Below are 15,821 nucleotides of genomic sequence, written 5' to 3' on the forward strand. Positions count from 1 at the left end.
AGCTAATGATCTAGCATTCTGGTCATGCAAAGATGTGAAACTAAACTATTGACTAAAAGAAAAAAAAAAAAAAAAAAAAAAAGATAAGCAAAAGTTCTCAATTTTTTCAGGCTTGTTTTAAAGTGTTGCTCCTTTTTATCCATATCATTCACCTCTGTACATTTTTTAATGATAATCTTTCAAGTATTTTAAACATTCTTAATATTTCACTTCAAATATTTAGTTTTCCACAGTAACCTTTTAGGGTATCTAAATCTATTTTTTCCTCACCATTGACTATTCACATACCAACAACTTATCTCTATGTCTCCTTTCTTTGAAGCAAACAAATAAAGCTGTGGGTCTCTCTGTCTGCTCAAGTAGTACATAAGCTCTCAACTTAGCTCCTTTCATGAACACTTTATGGTTTTCATATTTTGAAATGTCAAGGTAGTGGAGATCCTTTATTATGGACATTGTGGTGCTCATACTTCCTGTTTTAGATCGTCATTCAGACCTACACTCTTCAAAAGTTTCCTGTAATTATTTTCTTGGCATTTCTATCTTTCACTTCAGTCCAAATGGTTTATGTTGGCAGGAAATTTGCAAATGTCATTCTTTTCTTCTGATATTCTCCTTTTATATATATTATACCACATGTTCCAGTCCTCCTGAATCACCCTTTTTAATAGGCTTTATATCATTATATTTTAGGTCTTTTTTCAGACTAAGGCAAAAGTCATTCCTACGTAATTCATCATGGTTTGCTTCAGAGAGAGATAAAGAAAGAAAGAGAGAGAGAGACAGTCAGACAGACAGACAGAAAAAGAGAGAAAGAGAAAGAGAAAGAAAAAGGGAAAGAAAAAGGGAAAGAAAAAGGGAAAGAAAAAGGGAAAGAAAAAGAAAAAGAAAAAGAAAAAGAAAAAGAAAAAGAAAAAGAAAAAGAAAAAGAAAAAGAAAAAGAAAAAGAAAAAGAAAAAGAAAAAGAAAAAGAAAAAGAAAAAGAAAAAGAAAAAGGAAAAAAGAAAAAGAAAAAAAACGTTTACTTTATACCTGCAGTTCAGCTACTGTGTTCTCATTATCCCTTCCTGTATTGAAAAGAAACAATATTTCAAAATGCTTTGGCTCTTTTCTTTAGGAAACCACCATGTTTTTCTTTCTATTTGTTACTTTTTACCTCATTACACCATTCTGCTTTAACGACACTTACCTGCCATCAATTTCCTTCTGTCTCTTCCTTTCTTACTCAGATGCAGCTCCTGTTCAATAGCTCTCAGATTCTACCTATGAGTGGCAGGAAAGCTAAAGTACAACTCTGCACCTTCTTCCTCACAGTCTCAAGAGGAGATGTCTGAACCACATTTTCAAAAGCTTGAATCTCCGCTCTTTGTCATTTATACCCACATATACATTAGCTGCCTTCCCTTGCCATCTAAATTATCTTATCACTGAGCTGTCTACGACTCTCTTTAGTGTAACAATTTCATTTCACAGTGAGTACTGCACTTTCCCTGTCAGCTCTTTAATTACAATGTCAGGAAAATTGGTGGAGGTTGAGGAGGAAACGACTATTTCTCTTTTGCTTTGAGGGTGGAGGTTGTGTGTGTTGGGAGGGGGGAGAGGAAGATGAAGAAAAGGCAGTGAAGAAAAAATCAAACTAAAAAAGAGGAGAAGATATGTCTTTCTCCAGGACAGTCTCAAAAACAATTATTTGCACTCTTTCTTGGTCTTTGAGATTCTCAGACCCAGGAAAGAGTCTGCACATCTCTAAAATCATTTTTAGCTTATGTACTGCCTATAATTTTGTTGATACTTTTTAACCTGTCCTTAGAAATAGGTTGTATAAACTTTCCTCTGAATACTTCCACCTAAATATAAACATCTCATTATTCATCTAAATAAACACTAAAAATTCAATTTTTCTCTTCTTTGAAGCACAAGTTTTTCTGTTTGGTTGGTTTTTGTTTTGTTTTGTTTTGTTTTGTTTTGTTTTTGTTTCAACTGCTCCATCTCTGTTTATTGAAGTGATTTTGATTTAAATGTACAAGAAGATACTGCTATTGTCCAGATTCATGGTGAGTCATGTGAGGTATTATACCTCACATCTTCAGTGTAAGCAATGCAAGGGTGCCAGTTTTTATATTACTGTAGAACCGCATCTACAGAATCACAGAATCACAGAATTTCTAGTTTGGAAGAGACCTCAAGATCATTGAGTCCAACCTCTGACCTAACACTAACAAGTCCTCCACTAAACCATATCCCTAATCTAACAAATATGGAACAACCTGATGGCTTAGTTCTGACATAGAGTAAGATATTTTGAGAATCAAATCTTTTTCTTTGACCTTCCTAAGTACTTTTCTGGTAATCATTTGCAGAGCATGATGCTGTGCATGACCTTAATTACAGATGAGACATTTTGTCATTTATATTTGAAAGGGGTTTTGTGCATATGAATCCTGCAGAAGTTACTGGATAAGTGATGATGAAAAAATATATCTATGATTACAACCTGACCCTTTTGCTATTACTGTTGCTTTGACAGATAGACAAATAAATAAATAAATAAATAAATACTTTACCTCATCCCTTGTAAAACATTGTTTCATTTTTTCCCCATGAACACCAGAAATCCCTGTTGATGCTGATCCTTTTGGTAAAGATACAGTGAATCATACGTCATAAAATCTTTCAGATAACACTCTTTTGCAGGCTTTTTCTTGCTTGTGATTTCTTTCTATTCTAGAATTTTACTCTAGATAAAATTTACAGTATTATTGTTAAGGTAATATGCAGCTTAAAAAGAAAAGCAAGATACTTTTAATGTCACAACAGTATCACACCTTATCACAACAAAAATAATTTGAATATATTTTAAATCTAAGCCTGTTGAATAGTATGGCAAGATGGGAACAACAAACTAAATAACTTTTAAAGTAATTGATCTTTGTAATGATGTTTAATAAAGTTTGTGTGCTCTGAAATACACAAGCTCTAAACTGAAGCTGGTCTGGTTTACTCACATAATGTACATTCTGACAGATTTAAAAGCATATGCCAATATGCCATGCAGTTGCTTTATCCATTTATCCCTATCCATACATTTATCCGTAAACTGTTGATGATCAAAGGAAATTAGATTAAGGGTTTTGAAACATGAGGGATTTTGGAGGGATTTTCGTAATTCCTTTCCATGTCTAAGTAAAAGGTTGAACTTCAGCAAACTATTTAACATCAGATCTTCAAAGGTGAATAATCTACCAGTTCCCAGCAATAGAAATTAAGTTCAGAAGTACAGCTTGGGAGCCTAAAATCAAACTGAGATAGTAACTGTTCCAGATTTTCAGAATCACAGTTTGGGATTTTGTCTTGGGAATGTCTGAGTCAGAAACTAAGTGTGTCAAAAATCAAATATTTCTCAGGGATGGATCCAGCAGGTACCTGGCTACAGACTACTTTGAGGAATTTTATGCTTCCTGTTAAAATTGTGCCATGTAACAAAGGAGACAAGGATCCCTGGCTAGAGGATGCATTAGTCTAACTTAGTGATGAAGGTCCTTTAGGTAGCACAGAAAGAGGAAAGAACCATTTTGGCTCTTACACCAGTCATAGTGTAAGAATTTCTTCTATAATTTGCCCAGCAACTAATTCGTATGAAATAGATATATAGTTCTTGAACAGGGTCTGTATACCAATACCTTTTTTTTTATAAGCTAGGAACTTCTGGTCCACCCATCGTCCAGCTGATCTTTTACTCTATCTTTTTGTATATTTGTCTGGCATAGAAAATAACTGAATATTATAATATGCTGGTGATTTGGTGTATTTTCCAAATAGGAAGGATTCAAGGTTTTTAAATACTCAGAAGCTGAAACAGGATTGCCAGATGTCAAAACCTCTGTCTATCATGAAAAGGATTGATCTCATGATTTTCTCTGTGCTCTCAAAACTATAAGATCATTTTGCAGATGCCTAGTATCCTGGGATGGTAAGCTCACAGAAAATATTACACTAATTATGCAGATAAAGTATATCTTCAAATCAAAATAGCTTTAATTTCTGTTTAACATTAAATGATCTGATGGGTTTTTATTAATGGCAACTTCGCCTTACTCACTCTGTCATTGTTAGGTAGGCAGGTAGACTGATTCATCTAAAAAACATTTTGCATTCTGAAACTTTCCTGTAACTGGTGAGGGGTTTTGAAATGTGGCATCTTGATGACAAATTCCTGTTCTTGTACTGTTTTTTTGCTCTTAATCATGGCATTAAGGTGGGTTGCACATTTGAAAAAATAAGCCAGGAAGGAGGTTCTGCATCAAAGATGTACTGATAATCATTTATAAAAGAGTACTTCTTTTCAGAACAGTTTACTTATCAAAACACCGCTACAAAATATGGAAATATCAAGCTTCTATTGTTATTATGCATCTGATATTGACTTTACTGTTTACCATGCATAAAATAAGAGAGAAATATTTTGGTACTGTATAATTACAGAGCTGTATAACTATTGATATTGATCACTTTAGCAACATTCTAATGAAATTATGCTAACGAAGGGAACAAAATATTTTCTTGGTTTGTATTTTACTTTAGAATTTTAAAAGCTCCTTAGTATTTTTCCTAATTTTTAAATTTTTTTAAAACCTTGGTAAGAGTTTTTAAAAAAATGCCTAGTGTTAACAGCTTCTGAAAATCACTAGACACAGTTTTCCATCTATTATACCTTCTGTAAAATACCATTTCTACGTATCAGTGCTTCATTAATACTTATTCCTAAAGATACTTTTAAACCTTCTTGTTTTACTTATTTCAGACAAAAGAATGGGCATAATAAAGACTATTTTGGAAACTAAAGGCAAGTAGCAAAGCAGCACATAACTCCTTTGTTTTTTTGAGAAAATGAACCATATATTTTTTCATTCATATTTCTTCCAAAGTTTTGTACAGTGAACAGTTTGATTTAGTAACAGCCTAATATCAGGTTGTGCCTGGGGATCTGTGGTAAATGCCTATTAATTCTGTAGATCTTGATCTCAAGCCAATGGAAAGACTCCTGCAGACTTGAAAGAAATTAGAACTGGTTCTGTTATCCTTAAAACTAAGGAGCAGGAAAGTTTTTTTTCTTTCAGGGTAACCTTAAATTCATATTGTACTCAAGGGCACAAAGGCAGGGAGACTGCACAAGCCCAAGAGCAGCTTACTGTGTCAAGATTACATGGGGAAACAACCTGGGCAATTCAGACACTTTGTACTCTTTTGGAGCAAAAGTGCTGCATTAAACCAATCAGTTGCTGACTGACCTAATTACATATTGGCTAAGTATATTGAGTATAATGTATATTGACATATGTTGACCTGGTATTCTGGGTTCAACAATTTCAAAGTCAGCAGCTTGCCTTTGCTATGGAGAAGAACAGCAGCATCCTGGTCTGTACGGGCAAGAGAGCAGCCAGCATGCTGAGGGAAGTGATCCCTCCCCTCAATTTGGCACTTGTGAGAGAGGACCTGGAGCCCTGTGCCTAGTTCTGGGTTTCACAGTACCAGCTGGGCCCTGACATACCATAGTCAGTGCAGGCAAGGGCTCCCAGGATGGTTCAAGGACTGGCACACAATGTACAAGGAGAGGCTGGGTGAACTTCAGCCACCTAATGATGAGAAGGTGCAGGGAAGGCACAGCCTGCCTCTCCTCAGAGATGCACAACGATAAGACATGTGGCAGCAGTCACAAGTTGCACTGTGGGAATTCTGCTTAGACATAAGGACATACTTTTTTTTCCACTCTGAAGGTAATCAATCAATTCCCAGATGTCTTACCTTACTCTGAAGTTAATCAATCAATCAATTCCCAGCTGTCTGGGAATGGTCCTGGGAAAGCAGGTCTCAGAGGCCCTGCCTGAGCAGGAGGACTGGACCAGATGGCCTCCAGAGTTTCCCTGTTTGACAGGTCAGTTTTCCGTTTTACTGGAGATAGATGTTCTAGATAGAACAGACATAAGAAAAAAATATTCTTGGTAGTTTGAGCAAAGTTCTTGTGCTCTACTTCAATTAGTCAAATTTGTTTAGTTATCTTAAATATTTATTGACACCCCTAAATCTACCTTAGAATTCTGTATTACAGTGTGCCCGGCTCTGAAGTCCACAGCAGATAGTAATAAATTGTGGCCTTCTTGCAGTGGGACAACTTAACTGCATAATCCTTGAGACTTGCTGTAACATTGTACTTATGTACATTAGCTATGTACATTGGTTCATAAAGGGGATAGTGCTGGATAGTGTTTTAACTCTCTTTCTTCCCTAAAGCCTTTTATAATTTTTATAGAAAACAGAATACTCTTGACACTTTCAGTCTGATGCTTCGAGTTTTCTCTTAGTGACAGAGATAGTGAGCCTTGCTCTTTCTAGTGGCAGGAAGTTCATGCATTTAGCTATGTGATTTTAAATACCACAGTGTGCTATGCCCTTCCTACTGTTTTCTCTGGTGTACCTCAGATAAGGTAGTATTGCTATGAAGTTTCATTTTATAGAGAAATCCTGTCAAACATGGTATTTAAAATCCTGGAAACTATCTTCTTCTTGAATAGAACAAGATCACATTGCATAGAGTAGGATTTCTCAGGTCAACCACAGTAAAATACCTGGGGAAGGGGGAGAGAAATATTAATAGGCCAGCTATGGTTTTCATTATAATTCACCTTAGTGATTACAGCAGCTGTTTTTAGCACAGTTATGGGCAATACATACTAAATTGAGAGAATCTTTAAAACAAAATACATTGTTAATATATATAGAAGTATCTACCATTATATTTTTTTTTCCTTCCTATCCATGCTCATTACATTCATAACCCATCTAATTGATTTACATTTCATTTCATTTCTAATGGACTTAATGGTTTTTTGTTTTGTTTTGTTTTGTTTTGTTTTGTGTGTGTGTGTGTGTTTTGGTTTTTTTTCTGACTTTTCTAAAGTTTTGGAAGTCTCTGGAGTATGACTATAACTGACAGGAGTGAGCAAACTGGATGCATTGAGGTTTTGAATGCTAACATTCACATGTAATAGAAGAAATGTCATGAATATGTGTGTATGTATAACTGAAAGCAGTGTCACTATATGTATGAACACCTGATTGTGGTGTCTTTTTCTCGAGAAAGGTTAAGAGCAACAACAGCAAAAAGCTAAACAGGAATGCCAAAGCAACATCAGAGTTGCAACATAGGAATAGACTATTTTGTATTCCATATGTGGAATACAACCATTTATGTTCCAGAAAGATGATGACATCCTTGGAATGTTTTATAAGGTTTTTAAAATGCTAAAAGAAAGATAAGAATAACAATTCCAGCCTGTAAATCCCAATGTAATAATTGTAAAGTAGCTACTTTCTTCCTGAGTTTAAATTCAAAACTAAAAACCTGATCAAACCTGATCAAACCTGATCAAACCTAATCAAAACTAAAAACCTGTTGCACCTGGGACGGGGCAACCCTGGCTATACATACAGACTGGGCCATGAGACGCTAGAGAGCGGAGAGGGATCTGGGGGTTGTGGTTGACATCAAGTTGAATATGAGCCAGAAGTGTGCCCAGGCAGCCAGGAAGGCCAACCGTATCCTGGGATGCATCAAGCACAGCATTGCTAGTCGGTTGAGGGAGGTGATTGCCCCGCTCTACTCTGCACTGGTCTGGCCTCACCTCAAGTACTTTGTGCAGTTCTGAGCACCACAGTACAAGAAGGACATTAAACTGTTGGAAGAGTGTCCAGAGGAGGGTGACAAAGACGGTGAAGGGCCTAGAGGGGAAGACGTATGAGGAGAGGCTGAGGGCACTGGGCTTGTTCAGCCTGGAAAACAAGAGGCTGAGGGGGGACCTCATCGTGGTCTACAGCTTTCTCGCGAGGGGGAGTGGAGAGGCAGGTGACCTATTCTCTGTAAACACCAGTGATAGGACCCGCAGGAATGGTGTTAAGCTGAAGCAGGGGAAGTTTAGGCTGGACATCAGGAAGAGGTTCTTCACCAAGGGGGTGGTTGCACACTAGAACAGGTTCCCCAAGGACGTAGTCACTGCACCAAGCCTGCCTGAATTTAAAAAGCGATTGGACTGTGCACTTAGTCACATGGTCTAAACTTTTGGGCAGACCTGTGTGGTGCCAGGAGTTGGACTTGATGATCCTTATGGGTCCCTTTCAACTCGGAATATTCTATGATTCTATGATTCTATGATTCTGTGATCAGACTGGAAGCTAGTTTTAAACTCAGCAAGGGCAACTAGTATGGGACTTCAAAATGATACAGCCATAATGTTCAAAAAATTCCCACTAACCCAGACCAGTACTTAATGGGACACCAAGGAGATATGAGGCTCTGTGGCAGACTGATTATTTGTTAAAACTGCTTGAAACTCTTGGGGATTTGGACAGTTAGAAAACATGTTACAGAATCACAGAATCACAGAATTTCTAGGTTGGAAGAGACCTCAAGATCATCGAGTCCAACCTCTGACCTAATGCTAACAGTCCCCACTAAACCATGTTCTGGTAAGGGCATTGATATTCACAGAGCAGTTGAACCAGAAAAAGTCCAGATAGGTGAATATTACAGCAATGTAATAAGGCAAACTATCAACAGTATCTCCACCTGTAAATTATAAGACATTTATTCCTTTAATAGATATGAAGAATACTTCCAGACATCATGAACATGACAAGCTTATTAATACTGAAATGCCACTGAGCATGAACAAATGAGAGTCTGTTTTCCTCAGTAAGGTATATGGTTTTTCCTTTGACTCTTTTATCAGTAAAATCAATCACTGTGACCATTCACTGGACAGGCTTAGAAACTGCAGGAGTTAAATGATTCACCTTGGAATCTGTTTTCCAGCACTACATTATAGCTGTCAGATTTGCATGCTTGCTTTTTCTTTGGCCTTTTGTTGACTTACTTTTTCTGCGCTACTCCTGTTCTTCTGCTCATCAACATGTTACAGAGACATTTTCCAGCAATAGAAATTAAAACTTATTTATTGGTCATATATTGTCTTCCCCCCCCTCCCCTTCTCTCTCTACAGAGAAAAAAGAAATCAGATGAAAATATATTTACCCAGGATGTGGGAGGCAGAGGGGCATAGGTCAAAGTCAAAGTAGCACTCTCTTTGGAGTAGCAAAGAATGAAACATATAGTAGGTTTTGCAGAACTTCTTTCCATAATCCTGCATGAGTTCTCAATAAATTATCTTTGTGCATGTGTTGGACAATCTCATTGTGACAGGGGACCTGAGTTGGCATTCAACATTCTTCTATTGCTTCTTTATGGCTTTTCCTACACTGTTTCTGATGGTGTTATGATCTCTGGAGCTCAACCATAAACCAAGCCTCAAGATCATGAACCTGATACCATAACAGCCAGTACAACAAGCAGAGAATAGAGCAGTAGTATTCATGGCAATCAACATTAATGAGGATCACAACATTTTTAACATGGCTTTAATTTGTTATTGGGTGAACTACAAGGCTGCAGAAAGGACAAATACTTATTATAATGTTATATGGTCAAGCTGAGAACTGTGAAATTCAGCTATTTCCATAAACATGAAATATATTACCTACTGGCCTCAATTTTGGTAAAATCAGAAGTTTCTGAGCAACCTTTTCTTTCTTTCTTTTTTTTTTTTTTTTTAACAAAAATTTTCATAGACTTAGCAAAATAAATTTTAAGATTTCTTCAAATATATTAAAGTCAGAAGGAAATATTTTGATTACAGCCCCAGTTCTTGTTCAGCACCAGACTCTGGTTCCTGCTATCATGTTCTGATATATAACATTTTTTCAAAACAACCTCCTCTTGTGGCCAGCACACTTCAGAGGATGGAGAATCCAGCACTCCTAAGATAAATTTAGTCCAAATAATAATATTCTTCATCGCTAATTTAAAACTGGGAGAGAGGGAGAGAGAGAGAGAGAGAGAGAATCCCATACAAAGGAACTTAGTCACAGTTTGCTTTTCTTCAATTTCTGTCTAAAGTTAGCTAGAAATTTTCCAGTGAAACACCTGTTTTGTTTTTTGTATGTTTGTTTTGTTTTGTTTTGTTTTTATTGCAAATGTCAGTTGGTCAAAGCCCATGCATTTATTAGAGGTCCCTTGCTTTTCTTAGGAAGGCTTCTCAAGTATAGGATGAGACAACCTTAGAATAACAAAAAACCTGTTGATTCAGAAATTTGCAGTGAGTAATGGGGACACCAGTCTAATCTCTTTGTGATCTGTAACAGGGATGTAAACCACAGTATGCCACATTCCATGCAGATGAATGAGACATACTGGCATGCAAACATTCCTACTTATTTCTGAACAAATTGAGAAATTCTCTTTCCTTATCAAAATGCAAAGAAAATACTAAAATACAAATAAAATGAAAATATAAAAATAATGAAGCTTACTAAGACTGCTCTTACACTGTTTCTTACCATTGAATTTGGACCATACTTTTCCAGCTGTATTGGGTTTACATGTCCAGGTTTTAGTAGAGGCAAGGTGGGAAGGGGCTGCAGGAGGGCCTGTGTGAGCAGAGCTCATCAGCTGCCCCTTCTCAGAGCGCAGCCAGCTCCAAAAAGGGCCCTGCCGCTTGCCAGGCCAGGGAACAACATTGGTTGGGCCTTGGGGAGAGCAGATTGAAGAAAGGCAAAAAAATGATGTGACACAGCAGCTGGGAGACGGGGTGAGAAAACGTGAAGAGCAGTTTGCTCCTGGGGAATGGACCCCATGGTATGGACCCATATGGGAGCAGTTCTTGAAGAGCTGCTGCTTGTGGGCAGCCCCCACAGTATTAGTTTGGGAAGGATAGCATCCCATGGGAGGGACCCCACGTGGAGCAGGGTGTAGTGGGTTTATGTGGCAAGGTTTTGGTAGCAGGGGGCCATAGGGGTGGTTTCTGTGAGAAGGATCTAGAAGCTGCCCCATGTTTGGTAAGTGCCCCATTGTTTTCCAGAGCTGAGCCAATAAGCGATGTTGTTTTGCACCTCTGTGAGAGCATATTTAAGACAGGGAAAAAAAACGCTGCGCCACACAGCAGCTGGGAGAGTGAAAGGAGTGAGGAACGGCCTTGCAGGCGCCAAGGTCAGTGCAGAAGGAGAGGGAGAGGTGCTCCAGGCGCCGGAGCAAAAGTCCCCTGCGGCCTGTGGTGAGGACCATGGTGAAGCAGGATGTCCCCCTGCAGCCCATGGAGTACCACGGTGGAGCAGGGTTCCACGCTGCAGCCCGTGGAGGAGACCACGGTGGAGCAGGTGGCCCTGCACCGATGGAGGCTGCTGCCTGTGGAAGACCCCTGTCGGAGCAGATTCCGGGCTGGACCTGTAGCCTGTGGAGAGGAGACCACGCAGGAGCAGGTGACCTGGCAGAAGCTGCTGCCCGTAGGGGAGCCAGGTTGGAGCAGTTTTCTCCTGAGGGATGGACCCTGTGGTACAGACCCATATCTGGAGCGGTTCTGGAAGAACTGCTGCCTGTGGGAAGCCCACGCTGGATCAGTTCATCAAGGACTGTATCCCGTGGGTGGGACCCCACAGCACAGGGGACAAGAGTGACCGAGAAGGAGCGGCAGAGAAGAAGTGCTGTAGACTGACCATAACCCCCATTCCCCCGTTCCCCTTCACCGCTCGGGGGGAGGAGGTGGAAGAGGGTGGATGGGGGGGAAGGTGCTTTTGGTTTATTTCCTTTGTTTCTCACTTCTCTAGCTTGTTAGTAATGAGCAATAAATCTTACTATCTCCTTATGCTGAGTCTGTTTTGCCCGTTACAATAATTATTGCATGATTTTCTCATCCTTATCTCAACCTTTGAGCCCTTTTCACATATTTTCTCCCCATTCCTCTTTGAGGAGGGGGAGTGAGAGAGCAGCTGTGGTGGAGCTCAGCTGCCCACTCGAGCGGAACCACGACACAGGGGCAGAGGGTGACTGTGAAGGAGTGGTGGAGATGAAGCTTTAGGGACCAACCATGTGTACTGGGTCTGGCTGGAATGTTAACTTTCCCAGCAGCAGCCCATTCAGTGCTGTACTCTGTACTTGTAGCTGGAACAGCAGTGTTATCACACCAGTGTTGTGTCTACTGCTGAGCAGCAGTGGCACAGCGGGCCTTTCTCTAACCCTCCTAGGGGGTGGGCAAAAAAGTGAGGAGAGAAACATCACTAGGGCAGCTGACCTAAACCAATCAAAGGGATATTCCATACCATGTGGTGTCACACTCAGCAATAAAAGGTGGAAACAGGAAGAAGAGGGGAGGGGTGGGCTCTCGTTGAGAAGACGTCGGTCCTCCTCTCGAACACCGGCTGCGTGCGTTGAGGCCTTGCTTCAAGGACGTGGTCAATCATCGCTCATTTGTGGGAAGTAGAGAGTAATTTCTTTCCTCTGCACTTCCATATAGCTTTCATTTATTTTGTTTGTTTGTTTTCCTCCCTTTTTCCCCTTTCCCTTTTATTTCCCCTTAGTTAAATTGTTTAGTTCATGGTAGTCTTTATTTAATTATTATAATTAGTTCCCTTTAATTAAATTATCCTTATCTCAACCCGTGAGTTGTTCTTTGCTTTACTTCTCCCCCTCCTTATCTAAAGGAGGGGGAGTGAGAGAGCGGTTGTGGGGTTTAGCTGCCCAGCACGGTAAAACCACCACACCATGACCCCCATTCCCCATTCCCCTGCACCAGTCAGGGGGAGGAGGTGGAAGAGGGTGAATGGAGGAAAGATGTTTTGCTTAATTTTCTCACTGCTCTATTCTTTTACCAATAGGCAATAAATTACATGCTGAGCCTGTCCTGCCCATAACAGTAACTAAGGAGTGATCTACCTATTCTTATCTTAATACGATTTTTTATTTTTTATTTTTTCACTGTATCTTTTCCCTGTGTCCTTCTGAGAGGGGTTAGTGAGAGGGTGATGTGGTGGATTTTAGCTACCTGCCAGTGTGAAGCCTCCAACCACACCAATCAAATCTTTACTCTGTAAGAGTCTATGAATACATGACTCTAACTGAACAGGAAGTGGAATGAGTGCCAAGCAACTCTTAAGTTGTTTTTTTTTGGCTATTGTCTCAGCTTGGTTGAGGATGAGGAAAACACTAGTTTAGAGTCAAACTTCTTCTCTCCATCATTCAAAGATAGGCAGAGTCTTTTCAATGCACCAGGAAAATTTAGGCTATGCAGGCAGTGTAGGTTATAGAGGTGAAGAATGAACACTGTGGTTGCTTTAGGGCTCTGCTTGTCCCATTCCCCAAAGTGAATGGCTGGGGTTTAGACAGCTGTGCTAACAAATAGCCAACTTCCACTTGCAGCAATTACCCAATATTATCCTGAAGAATGCACATTACTTAGAGTAGTATCTGTGAGCAACCTTGCTGTGCAAATTATTGTTACCTGTGAGATGGCGGAGTTGTGAGCTTCAGACACCCACCATACTCTGCAGTACTATCCAGATATAAAATCCATTCCTTGCAAATATGTCATTTTCTTCACTTAGTGATGAATTGTTTTTGTCTCTTGTGGACTGAAATGAGAAGATGGCACGACATGCTTCTCTGACATATGTATGCATCACTAACTTCCTGAAATAACAAGTACACTGCATGTCTGCACAGGGGCAATGAATGGTTCTTAAAATGCACATACATATTTTATAGCCTCGTTATAGTAGGCTTGCTTTATATTTCTCTTTTAAAGTCTTGTATTTTTAGCAAGGTATTTTCCCATTGTGGCAGTCAATCTAACAAAATTATGATAATTGGATTTATCAACATATCATTTGTTGCCCTCTGGGTGAAATTCACTTGCACTCTAATGAACTGACGAGATTTGAATGAATACATATTTCTTACACGTGAGAGAATCAGCTATTTTCCAGCAGCATAAGTATACATGGTTATAATTATTATACTTGATTTTATCTGAAATGTGGGAAGTTTAGGTAGAGAAAGAAAATAACTTCACATACCATTACATTTTAGAATATATAATTGAATGTATAAGATGTATAAGAAAATTAGACTTCTTAAGTTCTAGTTGCTCGAAAAGTTGGGTTGATGAATCTAAGTGCATGGTAGAAAGGGTTTTCCAGGGAATTTTGTATCTGAATGTGCTGTCATAAGATTGACACTGCCTTGGGTAACTTAAATCATGTGCTAAAGGTAGTGCTGCTAAGAATTAGCTTACCTCTGGAAATTTACCTTCTAGATCACACTTTCCCAATTGTAGCATTCCAGCAATTCCTCTCCTTGGAGCGGAACCCAATTTATCAGGCACAGAGAGACAATATATTTGCAGACTTGCTGTAAGTTTTATTTCAAAGGTGAACCAACAAAGAAGGAGCAGTAGTTTTTGCATTTGCAGATGATCCAAAGTGGAGAGTTTCATTCACAATCTGAAAGCTGGCAATTTTGCCAGACAAAGTGAAAAGTGAAGATTAGTTTGTTATGATGGAAGCCTATCACAACACCATCTTGCTAACCAATGTAATAAACATTTGTGTATTGACAGCCCCAGAATTGAAAACTATAAGACAGGCTTCAAAAAATCACTGCATTCACAGTTCACAAATTTTAGTAATAAATATTATTATTAATTAGTCTGTTTTCTTATTTTTCAGGGGACCCCCTCTTCATATTTTCTAATACAACACATATATGTGAGTCATGCCAGTTCTTACTCACATACATCATGTGGAATACATAATGTGTAGTACATTATGTCTCTCTGCTTCAGGGTTTCTTTTTAGACAATCTAACCAAAATAGCTGACTTGCTGAATTCTTTTTGTTAATAAATTTACACAGAAATATTACACCAACACTTTTTAGGGCAGTTAGAGATTATAAAGCACCAGTGTTCCAGTTTGAGTTCCTTGTTCTAGTACTAACATGATATATATATATATGATCATATGTCATATGATCATGTTGTGCCCTCAACAACAGGACTGCTAGGCTAAGTACAGACTTTCCACATACAACTTCAGGCTTTTATCATAAGGCAAGAAAGAGAAACATAAGCAAGAGAAATGCTGTTATGAAAAGACAATATAGAAATATAGAAGTGAGACTGAGTGCACCCAGTTTTAACCATGAAGTAGAACCAAAATTATAGTTCTCTGGAAACTGTGTTTCTCTGGTCTTTGTTTACATATGTTCCTATTTGCAAGCATCATGAAATGGTTTATTTATCAGGACTTTGAAGCTTGCCTTTTCTTAGAAGTCTGACCATTTGAAATTTATAGGACATTAGGAGTTAGATTTATAGATGTTAAGGTTTGTTTCTCCATGTTAAGTTACAATTACTGTAGTGTATTTATTCTTTAAACATTATTTGTGTCTTATTGCTCTTAGGTTGTTATTTTCCTTGTTCAAGATCATAGCAAATTTCTTTTGAACTAACCAGTTTTTAATAGTTTTTTTTTCTTTGGGCAGGTTCTTTAGAATTCTCTTGTTCACCTCAGGGTCAACAGGATTAGATTTCCTTCTCACAGTTCTCCAAAATCTGGTCATAGTTTCATTTTTGTACTTCAGGCATCTGAGCTTAATGGCCAAAAATGCCCTCCATGAAAAAGTTGATAGCAGGGCTGACTACCAGAGGCAAGTTAGCTGCATAGCTGCAGGTAGCCATGATTTAGGGACAACTGAAATGATAAATCATTTTATCTGATTTATCATCAGAGTTGCCATTTAAACCACATTAGAGGAGCAAACAAGCACCTACTGTTCTGCCTGAGCTGATATAAAGCAGGTCTTGTAACATGTCCCCTGTAAATGATTACAGAACCTGACACTCCTTCACACTTGCTTATAAAAAGAATAATACAGAGTTCTTC

The 15,821-nt window shown here is 38.7% G+C and overlaps 1 long non-coding RNA gene across 1 annotated transcript in view; it reads left to right on the forward strand.

Moving 5' to 3' along the window:
* The first annotated feature begins 5,894 nt into the window (after positions 1 to 5,894).
* The window catches only part of LOC311436291, a 47,337-nt gene continuing 37,410 nt past the window's right edge, over positions 5,895 to 15,821 (forward strand). Inside the window, exon 1 of the long non-coding RNA XR_014692727.1 lies at positions 5,895 to 5,932. This is a non-coding gene — a long non-coding RNA (uncharacterized lncRNA). The remainder of the gene's footprint in view (positions 5,933 to 15,821) is intronic.

This window comes from Aythya ferina, assembly GCF_964211825.1.
Source record: "Aythya ferina genome assembly, chromosome: 4".
Taxonomy (NCBI): Eukaryota; Metazoa; Chordata; class Aves; order Anseriformes; family Anatidae; genus Aythya; species Aythya ferina.